The 13973-nt window shown below is 41.5% G+C and overlaps 1 pseudogene; it reads left to right on the forward strand.

The window, feature by feature from the left end:
* The first annotated feature begins 291 nt into the window (after window positions 1–291).
* LOC108955633 lies at window positions 292–13103 on the forward strand (annotated as a pseudogene).
* The last annotated feature ends 870 nt before the right edge of the window (window positions 13104–13973 follow it).

The following is a 13973-nucleotide window of genomic DNA, read 5'->3' on the forward strand; positions in this document are numbered from 1 at the left end:
TTTGCGATGAGGGCATCCCATCCTTTGGAGTCAAGTCAATGTAGCATGTAATTTACGGAGTTTGAGAGTGCAGCAGCATCCTTTAATGCTATAGTAGGTCTAATTGCTCCGATAGCACAATCAAATTTGTTTGCAAATTCCTGTGATATTCGTATCTTTGAATTTCGTAGTGGACCTCATTGAAAGCGGATCATAAAGCTGACATTTCTGTGCTCTCAGACATGTGCACATCAGTTTTGCGCAAAGGTGAGTCCATGTTCTTTTTGAACCATGACGAGGTTTCTTCCATAAATGGCTCAGATGCAGGGGTTGTCCTGCGATAGGGACAATTTGGCAGGGCAGGAGAGGCCGTTCAATGCCAATCTCTGTGTGTGCTTGGGACAGGAGGCGGCATCTATCAGAGGTGAAAAGTCGGGATTGCCTTTGGCCATGTTCTCTGGAATAACAGAGGTTTAGGGAGTGAAACCACCGATTTGTTCCTTGGTCTTGGGAGAAGTTTGGTTCTCCTAACAATTTGAGCTTCTAGTGAAAAGAATAGTCTCAATATATCTTATTCTCTGTCGAATAACATGGCACGGTGATTCTTTTTGGGCTAAAAGACGGACAATAAGGCAGCATAAGGAGATCGATTAGAAGCAAGAACACTGTCCTTGCAGTGCCAGTTTCAGTCTCGGTACTTTCCATGGGCGAATTCCATTTGGTTGCAATGCTTGGAAGAGCGAAGCTTTAAGGCAAAACGAATCAACGCGTGCCAAACCATGTAGTGCATGCTTGTTTTCTACTGGCAGAAGGAATCGATAGACACCGAAGTCGTGACGTGATCAAAGTCACCAGAAACCCCATAAATCGAGAATTATAAACCCGAGTAAATGTGGTGATTTTGGGGTATTTAGAGGTGATTTATCGATTTGTTAACGTGACAAATCAGTTCTGGCGGGTCGAGGCGTTTGCTCATCACTGGCAGTGTTCTGTTGATCCGGTTTTCTAATTTACGTCTTGCTTTGGGATTTGTGTTTTGTATTGAAGCCTCGATGCGGGCTCTACTGGATAATTTTGACCAATGAATGAAATGTCTATTTGACAAGAAAAAACGGATCTCGAGCCCCAGAACCATAGATCAGTACAAGAAACAATCCAAAGCAAAACCCATATGACCGAAAACCACAAAGACAAAAGGAAGAAGAGAAAGACCAGAGCCAAAGAAGAAGTAGAAACCCAGCGATGGAGGCTCTCAAAGGAGGAGGCAACAAGATCAACGGCATTGTGGCGGGCTATGGATCGTTTCTTGTACTGATCTCTAGTTCTGGGGCTCCACATCCTTTTTTTCTTGTCAAATAGACATTTCATTCATTGGTCAAAATTATCCAGTAGAGCCCGCATCGAGGCTTCAATACAAAACACAAATCCCAAAGCAAGACGTAAATTAGAAAACCGGATCAACAGAACACTGCCAGTGATGAGCAAACACCTCGACCCGCCAGAACTGATTTGTCACGTTAACAAATCGATAAATCACCTCTAAATATCAAAAATCACCACATTTACTCGGGTTTATAATTCTCGATTTATGGGGTTTCTGGTGACTTTGATCACGTCACGACTTCAGTGTGTGTTGATTCGTTCTGCCAGTAGAAAACAAGTACGCACTACACAGTTGGCACGAGTCGATTCGTTTTGTCTTATAGCTTCACCCTTCCAACCATTGCAACCAAATGGAATTCGCCCATGGGAAGTACCAAGACTGAAGCTGGCACTGCAAGGACAGTGTCTTTCGGATGTAGTGTCGTTTGCGTCTAATCATTCTCCTTATGCTGCCTTATTGTCCGTCTTTAGGCCAAAATGCATCACCGTGCCATGCTATTTGACAGAGTATAAGATACTTCGAGACTATTCGTTTCACCAGGAGCTCAAATTGTTGGGAGAACCAAACTTCTTCCAAGACCAAGGGACATATTAGTGGTTTCACTCCCTAAACCTTCGTTATTCCAGAGAACACGACCAAAGGCGATCCCGACTTATTACCTCTGATAGATGCCGCCTCCTGTCCCAAGCACGCAGAGATTGGCATTGCACGGCCTCTCCTGCCCTGCCAGATTGTCCCTGTCACAGGACAACCCTTGCATCTGAGTCGTTTATGGAAGTAACCTCGTCATGGTTCAAACAGAACATGGACACACCTTTGCATGAAACTGATGTGTGCATGTCTGAGAGCACAGAAATGTTAGCTTTATGATCCGCTTTCAATGAGGTCCACTACCAAATTCAAAGATACGAATATCACAGGAATTTGCAAACAAATTTGATTGCATTATTGGAGCAGTTAGACCTACTATAGCATTAAAGGATGCTGCTACACTCTCAAACTCCCTAAATTACAGGCTACATTGACTTGACTCTAAAGGATGAGATGCCCTCATCGCAAAGAGAGAACTTGTGCAAGAGTGGAAAACCTCGCCCCATGAATGTAAACTCTAGATCATCAAGAGTTATTCCAGAATGTCAATATCACTCTCATTCATCAAGAACCCAAGATTTGCGTTGTGTATCTAATCAAGCAACTGGCATTTGCCATGATACGGATGAGCACAACACAAGCAAAACCATAGGCTAAGGGATTCCAATATCATTTGAACAAAAATGGGCTATCCAATTTTCATAATCAGGAAGGCCTTGAAAATCAATTGCAAAGATCGAACAGAAAAGGTCAAAAGTCTCCAAATTACATGAATGCTCAACTATCAATTGGTTGATAAATTGAGTCCAAGCACACATTGCTCCTGTAACATCCCGGGCCCCACTGTGTAATATTGTCCGCTTTGGGTCACCCGCCCTGGCGCGGACGAACCGCCATCCCAGCCATGGTCTCTTCCCTCACGGCTTTAAAACGCGTTACGTTATTAGAGGAACCCAAGCTTATAAGCTAACCAAGACCTTCCTCCCTAGGCGATATAAGCTAACCAAGACCTTTCTCCCTAGGCGATGTGGGACAAGAGATGAGGTTATTACACTCTCCACCTCTTAACAGAACAGCGTCCTCGCTGTAGCCCCACGGGCGTCAGAACCCAAGCTTATAAACTAACCAAGACCTTCCTCCCTAGGCGATATAAGCTAACCAAGACCTTCCTCCCTAGGTGATGTGGGACAAGAGATGAGGTTATTACACTCTCCACCTCTTAACAGAACAGCGTCCTCGCTGTAGCCCCACGGGCGTCAGAACAACATTTGAGCTGTGGTCTCACACGCGGTCGGGAGTCGGCTCTGATACCACTTGAACATCCCGGGCCCCACTGTGTAATATTGTCCGCTTTGGGTCACCCGCCCTGGCGCGGACGAACCGCCATCCCAGCCACGGTCTCTTCCCTCACGGCTTTAAAACGCGTTACACAGATTAGAGGAACCCAAGCTTATAAGCTAACCAAGACCTTCCTCCCTAGGCGATATAAGCTAACCAAGACCTTCCTCCCTAGGCGATGTGGGACAAGAGATGAGGTTATTACAGCTCCTGCTTATCCCGTTGAGGCTATGACTTCTTTGGCCGTTCCTCTTTCTTTTGAAGAACCTATGGGTTTTAGTTTCCGTGGGCTGACAGAACTCAAGATACTTGAAGGACCCAAAGATGTCCAGAGTGTAGACATTTCAACAAGGAGTTAGGACTGGAGCATCGTAGTTAACATTGGCTTGAATAGCTAAGCTATTAATCAGAAGTGTAATTCTTTTAACTAGACGATGGGACAGTCACATTAATTGCTTAAGTTTTCAAGTTCGATCCAAGTTTAAGTTTGCTATTGTACTCTGAACAAAGTTGCTACCTTGGTAAACAAGTAATTATGAGGATTTGGATTTGACGATAGAGAACCGGAGGGTAATTTACTTCTGTGATGCCCCCTTTTTATTGCTAATTTAGATCAAGTGAATCGATTATCCAACTTCATTCCAAAACACTTGGAGCAAGAAAGCGTGACATTCTTGAAAAAACCCTTTTTGCGGGACGCATACCCTGGAGTGCCAAAAGTTACGAAAGGTACACTTAAGTGTCAAAATCGGAGCAAAATGGATCACTTGAGTGCTAATTTAGCCGAAATCCGGCCTAAATGCCGACGTGGTATTTTTCCGTTGAACCGAGCCCAAAACGACGTCGTTTTGCACGCCGATGTGGCCAAATAATGCAAAACGGCGTCGTTTTGGGCGATGTGATAAAAAATAATTTAAAATTTAAATAATTAAATTTTAAATTAGATTTAGTTAAAATATTAAAAAATAATAATTTTAAAATTAAATTTAGTTAAAATATTAAAAAAATAATAATTTTAAAATTAATAAAATTAATAAAAAAGGGGGCGGTGGCTGCCCTCGCCCACCACCACCGCCTCCTCGCCGTCACCGGAAGGGTTGGCGACGGAGGGGGGGGCCGGGCCGGCGACCTCGGCCGGACCGGCGGCGAGGGCGCGCGAGCCCTCACCCCAGATCGGGGTGAGGGTCGCACCCTCGCCGGATTCGGGCGAGGGTCGGCGACCCTGCCCGGCCGAGCCAGGGCCCGCGCCCGGGGGTTACCCCGACGAGCGGCGGCCCTTGGCTTGGCCGGCGAGGGCCGCCGACCCTCGCCGGAGGGGCCGGTGACCCCGGCCGACCCTTCCCCTCCATCGCCGGCCCTTCCCGGCGACGGTGCCGCCCCCTTTTTTATTAATTTTTTTAATTTTAAAATTATTATTTTGAATATTTTAACTAAATTTAATTTTAAAATTATTATTTTGAATATTTTAACTGAATTTAATTTTAAAATTATTATTTTGAATATTTTAACTAAATTTAATTTTAAAATTATTATTTTTTAATATTTTAACTAAATAATTTAATTTATTTAAATTTTATATTATTTTTTATCACATCGGCCCAAAACGACGCCGTTTTTGCATTATTTGACCACGTCAGCGTGCAAAATAGCGTCGTTTTGGGCTCCGGTTTGCCGGAAATTCGTCGGAAAAATGCCACGTCAGCCTTTTGGCCGGACTTTGGCCGGAGTGGCACTTAAGTGATCCGTTTTTCTTCGAATGTGGCACTTAAGTGTACTTTTTCGTAACTTTTGACACTTTAAGTGTCCATTTGTGCCAACTTTTGACACTTGAAGCGTTCTTATCCCCCTTTTTGCTTCATGCTGCTAATCAAGCGCTATATTTTATGATGTTTGGAACCGGTTCGGGGGGAACACGAGACAAATGGCTTGTCTCTCGGACATCTTATTTTACTTTTTCACTTTATCAGGTCATGAGATTATACAAGGACAAAGAGCAGGCTGATGTCGAATTCGCAGTGAGTTGCCCCTCTCTTTATCTGCTGCTTTGGGAAACTATGCTTTTTACCATGCGATAGAATTGGTAAATTTAGCAACAAAATAGTCGATTGAATTTCCAATGCTTTGCATGCAAAGTCATTCGGTTTATTGTCCTAATGTCCACGTAGTAAATATTTAACCTCCAGTCTCCAAGAAAATCCTCCTAAGAGTTCTTCCTCTGAACTTTGAAGCTAGGACCAATTCCTCAAGACTATGGCCACGGAGCAGACCTTCTACACCTATTCTAATGGAAGGGATTTCATAAAACGGGTAAACTCCAAAACCTACATTCCCCTTGGATGCCACCTTTGCTTATCTCTTGACAGATGATCTCAATATTAGTACAAGAAGATGGAGAGCGAGGTTTGCTAGACTTATTATTGTATGCAAACTCTCTCTACTAAGCAACATCTATCCTAGTGTTAAGTTATAGCTTATGATGTTCTTTGAATGCTTCACATCGCAGAGGTCGTTTCAAAGAAAAGTTGGTTCACTTAACATCAAATGACGTTAGCTGGAATTCGCATTGTCATTATTACTGAACTACATCTTCAGCAAAATGATGCGTAACAGACTTCCAGTCGCGGCGTTAAGTCAGACAACGGCCATCTTGCTCGTTCATCACTAGTCTTAGGCTGACATGAAATATCTTATTATGGTTTGTGCGGGCGCGAGATTATAGACCAGATTGGTCCCTCACTGTTACTCAACCTGTTGCAGGAAATTACTATCCAGTAAATTTTTTAAATTTAATAATTACCAAATGACTGCGAGTAACAATATGGTGCATGAACGTATCAATTCTATCAACCTATAGCATAGGCTCATGAACATATTTTTCCCCTAAAAATGATCCTCTCTCCTATGCTATGCCGTCGGATTAACCTCGGAATTTTCACCACAGACAACGAAACCGAATTCTCTGTCATAGTGGATTGTACGGTTGGGGGAGCTAATATCAAAGACGGGCAAAGAGAGTTGATGCTTCACAGGTTCAGCATGTCCTTTCCATGCTCTGCCCTGTATGAGACCTTCCTTTCTTTGCGTTAGAGCTTTTGCCTTCTATTGCTTCATGCACCGGGCAAATACTTAAAGATGACAGCAAAGGAATGGGGGAACCTCTCAACAAGATGGTGCACATTGCAAAGAATAGTACGTGCAAAGGACTAACAGTGCATTAAGTCACCAGAAGTTCTCTGTGGACAACCAATTGTTTCTCTTCGTTCTTTTTTACAAGTGATGTATTTTCAGGTAAGAGGACACCACTACATAGGCACCTGTATTTTCAGGTAAGAGGACAGTACTACATAGACATCAACAAACCATGGCAGGAGCTGGCTCGCGACAGACCACTGGCCAAGAAGTGTACTCAGTTTTAGTTCTGGCTTTTGCACACGAGGTAGGGATTGAATGCATTAGTTTACTGTGGTCTAGCTTAAGCCTTTAACTGAGCAATAGATAATGACCCTGCAGAAGATGGAGGACAGCTTCTCATGTTACCATTGCAACTACTATGTATTTAAGTTACAGTTTACCTCAGAATGTCGCTTTAATCACTCTCCACGTTATTCAGATTTACCTCATATACTCCCTCCCTCCCTCCCTCTGTGAGATTAATTGACCTTTCTCTTTTGCAGGAGTTGTATGATGGAAGTGCACTACTACGTCTCGCACATCTTTATGAGGTGAGAAAAGAACTTCATTTACCCTTTTAGCCCAAAAAGAAAGAGCTTTGTCGATCCATGTCATTTGAATGCGATGTCGTTGGGGCTGTCATAAAAACTTCATGTGAGATCTAGAATCAACAGAACTATGAATCTTCGCAAACCCACAAAAGAATGTAGTCTAACTATGGAGGCATTGCTTCTTGGATTGACTAAACTAACTCTATCAGGCTATTCACTTGCTGCCGCACTTTCCATCAGTTCGACACTCTCATGAGTCATTTTTTAGTACTTCAATCAAAAAAGAGGTGATTGATATATACCATATCATATTCATTTCCATCTTTCTTGTTGTGAATATATCTAGTCCGGTGAAGATGCCAAATATTCGACCTTGGCTGAAGTCGAGCTGAAGAAGATGTTCACTAGAAGAACGTTAAGTAAAGCTTTTACTGCACTAATGCCGAGGCTCTTCTTAGTGTCCGCCAACCACACTGTTAAGTTACTTTATTAAGTTTCCTTTATTATTAGAGTTTTATTTCCTTTTTACTTACATAAGGATATTATTGTTATATACAATTTATATTCAATATAAGTACAATGGGTGTAGGGTTTCTGTGACTACAGAAAACTACAGCCCTCTCTTTCTTTCTTTCTTTTACATTCTCTTTCTCCTCCTCTCTATTTCTTCTCTCTTCCTTCTTTCTCTCTTTCTACTTGTTATGGGTTCTCTAATCAGTTTTGTGACATGGTATCAGAGCGGGTCTAACTATCTGATTACTTAATCATATTGCTGGTTTGAGAGTCCCCTAGTAACCCTACTTCTTCTTTGGTGCGTAGCCACCTAAAGCTGCAATTTTTATCTGTTTTCTCTTCAAGTCTCGATACATATGAGATCAGAATCGGATTCATCAGGTTCGGTTTATGAACATGGATACAACACTTGCTGATCAGCGGATTCAAGAATCATAGTATTCTATTGATTATGGTTGACTGGTCTTGCTGGTTTTCCATCAAACATATAATTATTTGAATTGAGATTTCTGGTAAGATATTTTCTTCTATACAACGGTCTCTATTTATGAGTTTTCAGCATCCCTTTGGTTAATTGATGGAGCCAATTACATTTGATTATACATTAGCATTGCTGCTTTGTTACTTGCACTAAAGTTTCAGCCTTCTTGATTAGTGGTAGATATACTTATATTGAGATTATCATCATAAGTGATACTAAGGCTCCTACATATAGTGTCAACGTTCAAATTACCACTATTAAATTAAATGGATCCTCCAATTACTTGTTATGGGCCCAAGCTGTGAAGGTCTATATTAATGCCAAAGGGAAACTTCATTATCTTACCACAGACTCTCCTGCTGAAAATTCTAGAGACTATAGTGGTTGGATGAGAGAGAATGATACACTTCTGGTGTGGTTATGGAATAGCATGGAACCATCCATCGCTGCTAATGTCATGTTCCACACAACTGCTAAGGGAGTGTGGGATGATCTTATGGAGAGTTACTCACAAGACAAAAATATGTCCAGAGTTTATGAACTATATGAGAAGATCTTTAATTTTAAACGGGGAGACAAGTCTCTTGGAGAATATTATAGTGCTTTGAAAGGTATGTGGGAAGAACTCAATCTTTATCAGCCCATCACTACTTATCTTGAGAGACTAAAAACACAACGAGCTGAATTTCAAGTGGCCAAATTTTTATCTGGCTTGAATGCTAACTTACAGCCTGTGAAGAGTCGCTTCTTGCTTTGGAGAGAGAGTTCCTTCTATGAATGAAGCATTTTGTCGAATTCAGCGCATTGTCCCTCCGTCTTCTACTTCATCTAAAGACAATTCAGCATTTGTGGCTGGTAGTGGTGGTCGTGGTCGTGGTGGATTTTCCAATAGAGGTCGTGGTTTCGGGGAGGTCGTAGTCGTGGTGGTGGACGTAGTGGACAAAGTTCCGATCGAGATAGCCGTCAGTGTATACACTGCGGCAAATTCGGTCATATTGTTGACACTTGTTGGGCCAAGCATGGCAAGCCTGAGTGGGCTCAACGATTAGTTATTGCAAATACTGCTGTGTCTGAAGGGAGTGCTCGGAATGTCTTACAGTGACATGAACCCATCTCTCCCAGCTGGGGGTAGTTCTTCTGAGTCTACGGCTCGAGATGATATGGTTGCACAACTCATCAAACATGTCCAACAACTAGAGGCTTCCAATTTCTCATCCACTGCTACTCTTGCACATACAGGTAACATGGCCGCTTTCTCTACTTTGTCTCCTAACACCTCTTGGGTCATTAACTCGGGGGCTTCTAGTCATATGACGAGTAAGCAAGAACTATTTTCTTCCCACACTAATTCTAGTCCTTCATCCGAAGTTATTTTAGCTAATGGTTCATCGACTCAAGTGGTTGGATCAGGGACTGTTTCACTTACATCTTCCTTATCTTTGTCCTCTGTTTTACATGTTCCCCAACTTCCTTTAAATTTGTTATTTGTTAGTCAATTAACTAAAGCTCTTAGTTGTTCAGTTACATTTTATCCATCTCATTGCATTTTTCAGGACCTTCAGACAAAGAAGATGATTGGTGAAGGGCATGAATGTGATGGACTCTACTATCTCAATGGTGTCTCCACTGCTGACGCCAATGGTTTAGCTGCTAGTTCTATTACCCCCTATTATGGCATTCTCGTTTAGGGCATTTATCTTTATTTAAGTTACAACAAATAATTCCCGAGTGTAAATCAATTTCTACTCTTGAGTGTGAGGCTTGTGAACTTGGGAAACATCATCATAGTTCCTTTCCTAGTCGTAATGATTCTCGTGCATCTACTTTACTTGAACTTGTTCATTCGGACATCTGGGACCTTCCCGTATTGCTAGTAGAAATGGTTTTAAGTACTTCGTTACTTTTGTGGATGATTATTCTCGTTTAACATGGCTCTATATGCTTCATGACCGCTCTGAATTTTTACATGTTTTTCAATTATTTCATCGTGAGGTTACTAATCAGTTTAATACATCCCTTAAAATTTTGCGAACAGATAATGCTCTAGAATATACACATAAATCAATTTCTTTGTTTTGTTCTAATCTTGGCATTATACATCAAACAAGTTGTACTTATACCCCTCACCAGAATGGTGTGGCCAAGAGAAAATACCGTCACCTTCTAGAAGTTGCTTGTTCACTCTTATTTCATATGAATGTGCCAAAATCATTTTGGAGTGATGCTGTCCTTACCGCATGTTACCTCATAAATCGTATGCCTTCCACTGTCCTCAATCATCAGTCACCAATCAGTGTTGCATTTCCTGACAAGCCGTTATTCTCTCTCACCCCGCGTCTTTGGGTGTGTCTGTTTTGTTCATAACCTACGTTCCGGTTTTGATAAACTATCTCCTCGTGCTACTAAATGTATTTTTCTCGGGTATTCACGTACACAGAAGGGATATCGGTGTTATGATCCTACAACTTATACTCAATATGTTAGTGCTGATGTTACTTTTTTCGAGGGCACACCATACTATTCTACTGAGGGTAAAGAGTTTTCAACTGACATTTTAGCTGATCCTCCTATCCCACAACAAATCCCCCTAGATTCTGTTAGTCCGTCTCTAGTATCTCCTCCCTTGCAAGTGTATCATCGGCGAAAGCAGTCTACGGCACCATCAGTCTCCAGCTCTTCAATGCCCTCCAATCAATCTTCCTCCTTGTCTCCTGGTCCATACGATCTTCCTATTGCCCTTTGCAAAGGTACTTGGTCTTGCACACAAAAATCCTCTTTGACTTACCCTATTGAGCATTATGTGTCTCTCTCACATCTTCCTTCTCCATTACATGACTTTGCTCTATCATTACAAACTCACACAATTCCTACTTCTACCACTGAGGCTTTGTCTCACCTTGAGTGGAAGAAAGCTATGGATGTGGAAATGGAAGCTCTAGTCTCTTGCCAAACGTGGTCATTGGTTGATCTTCCCCTTGGGAAAGATGTGGTGAAGTGTCGTTGGGTGTACACTATCAAGTACAATCCGGATGGCTCAATCGAGTGTCTTAAAGCTCGACTCGTTGCTAAAGGTTTTACTCAAACTTATGGAGTGGATTATTTTGAGACTTTTTCCCCTGTGGCACGTCTCAACTCTGTTCGTGTTATTATTTCTCTTGCTGTGAATTTCAATCTCCCAATTGGTTGGACCGGAGGTGCGATGATTTATTTCACGGGCGAGGTCTCTGGTTCAAGTCCAGGATGGCCCAGCTTATATCAATTAGATGTCAAGAATGCTTTTCTTTATGGTGATTTGTCTGAAGAAGTATATATATGGAGCAACCTCCTGGGTATGTTGCTCAGGGGGAGAATCGTAGTAAAGTATGTCGGCTACATAAGGCCATTTATGGGTTGAAACAGTCTCCAAGAGCATGGTTTGAAAAATTCAGTTCGGTGATTTCCAGATGTGGTTTCCACCAATGTTATTCCGATCATTCTATTTTTGTTCGCAAGAAGGAATTGGGGGTAGTCATTCTTGTGGTATATGTGGATGATATAATTGTCTCTGGTAGTGATATGATTGGCATTTCTGAGATTAAGTCCTTTCTTCAGCAGCAATTTCAAATTAAAGACTTGGGACATCTTAGATATTTTCTGGGAATCGAAGTTTTACGAAGTAAAAAAGGTATTAATTTGTCTCAGCGAAAGTATGTTCTTGATCTTTTGTCTGAGACAGGTACGCTAGCTTCCAAGCTAGTTGATACTCCTATGGATCCAAATCAAAAGTTTGGAGTTGATGATGGAAAAGAAATTGAAGACAAGCATCAATATCGGTGTCTAGTTGGGAAACTAATTTATCTTACTGTTACACGTCCCGATATTTCTTTTGCTGTTGGCGTGGTGAGTCAGTTTATGGAGTCACCTAAGAAAGCTCATTGGGATGTTGTATGTCGCATTCTTCGATATCTTAAAAGCTCTCCTGGTAAGGAACTAATTTATAAATCTAATGGTTCTTCCACTTTGGCTAGCTATTCTGATGCTGATTGGGCTAGGTCAACATATGATCGACGGTCTATAACTGGGTATTGCACTTTTATTGGTGGTAATTTGGTTACTTGGAGAAGCAAGAAATAGACTACCATTGCCAGGTCTAGTGCAGAGGCTGAATATCGTGCTATGACACATACTGTGGCTGAATTGTTGTGGTTGAAATCTCTTCTCCAGGAGCTTGGATTTTCTATTAATCAACCTATTGACATGATGTGTGATAATCAAGCAGCCATTTATATTGCTGGGAATCCTGTTTTTCAAGAGCGAACTAAGCATATAGAAGTTGACTGTCACTTTGTTTGTGATGTTGTGAAGCAGAAGTTGGTTGCTACTCCTTACGTTGCCTCTAGAGATCAATTTGCTGATATGTTTACCAAAGCATTATTTCGTCCTGCTTTTGTTGCTGGTTGTTCCAAGCTGGGCATGGGTGACCTATATGCTCTAGCTTGAGGGGGAGTGTTAAGTTACTTTATTAAGTTTCCTTTATTATTAGAGTTTTATTTCCTTTTTTACTTACATAAGGATATTATTGTTATAGACAATTTATATTCAATATAAATACAATGGGTGTAGGGTTTCTGTGACTACAGAAAACTACAGCCCTCTCTTTCTTTCTTTTACGTTCTCTTTCTCCTCCTCTCTATTTCTTCTCTCTTCCTTCTTTCTCTCTTTCTACTTGCTGCGGGTTCTCTAATCAGTTTTGTGACACACACGAAGTACTGTCTCGTAATAATGGACATTGATATATAAGGTTATGACTACAGATAAAGGAAGTGAAGGAAATGAGTCTGTCTGCAAACCAAGAGAAGTCTGAAATGAAGCAGATGACATGGAAAGTTGAAGAGGAAGTCGTGGAGGAACTGATGCCTTTAAGAAGGGGCCCTGTCAATGTCTCGGATCTCATTGTCGAGCTTGGTCCCATGGAAATTCGTACTTTCTTGCTCAAATTCTAAGCATTGTATGTAATGTCTCGTTTCATGTAATCAATTAACTTCCAGAATCTCTTTCATACATTTTCTTCATAAAGATGTTAACCAGTGCCCGGAAAGGGTACCATTTAGCTCAAGATGGAACCAATAATTTCAGGTTTTTTTGGCTTTCCTAACAAGTGCACTTCCAGCATCAATGAAGAAGAATCGTAATTTAATTACTTGCGTAGTTTATTAAATCAATTGGACAACAGCCTTCACAAGTTTTCTTAGCGAGTACTTGTCAAAGATTAGTCTTTAATGAGTACTCGCCGGATGATCGCCAGTTCAAATGTACGGAACTGTGTCCTTCAGTGGCAGTATCTTCTCCACTTTGGACTACGTGAAGAGTGCCATCTCCAGGTTGCATCAGTTATGCGAGATTAAGAAAATGAACATATACACTGACCTAAGAACATCTCATGTTCGATGTCAGTGTGTTTTCAAGCTGAAAAATTACAGCGATGTTGCTTGGGTAAGGGGCTATTCCCTGGATTTCGGGGTTCTATTCATCTTTTTTTTTTCAAAAAAGAAACAAACAAAACTAGAAATGCCGAAATCAGTGAAGAAAATTCATATAAGAGACGACTGAATCATTAGTGAAAAACAAAATTCAGATAAGTGAGCAATGTTCACAAGTGTGACCATGGAGAAAAATCTCAACGAGTGTCGGTCAATATCCTCGTCCCGATCCGGAAAGAAACAGACAAATGTCTCAACGAACGTCACTCGCGATTTGTCTCTTTCCTCTTCTCTTCCTTGGCCACGCTTCGTCCGTTTTCTTGGCCTCGGATGAAGTCCCCACAACCACTTCTTTTCAATGAGATGCTCGTTTTATTACTGTTATTCTTGTTTTTGTCAGAATAAACTTCCGCATATTCAACACCCTCTTGTCCGAAAATTATTGAAGATCCCCTTTAGGATCACATCGAATCCCACGAGCCCTTTATCCATTACCCGGGACGATT

Source organism: Eucalyptus grandis, chromosome 10, assembly GCF_016545825.1.
Source record: "Eucalyptus grandis isolate ANBG69807.140 chromosome 10, ASM1654582v1, whole genome shotgun sequence".
Taxonomy (NCBI): Eukaryota; Viridiplantae; Streptophyta; class Magnoliopsida; order Myrtales; family Myrtaceae; genus Eucalyptus; species Eucalyptus grandis.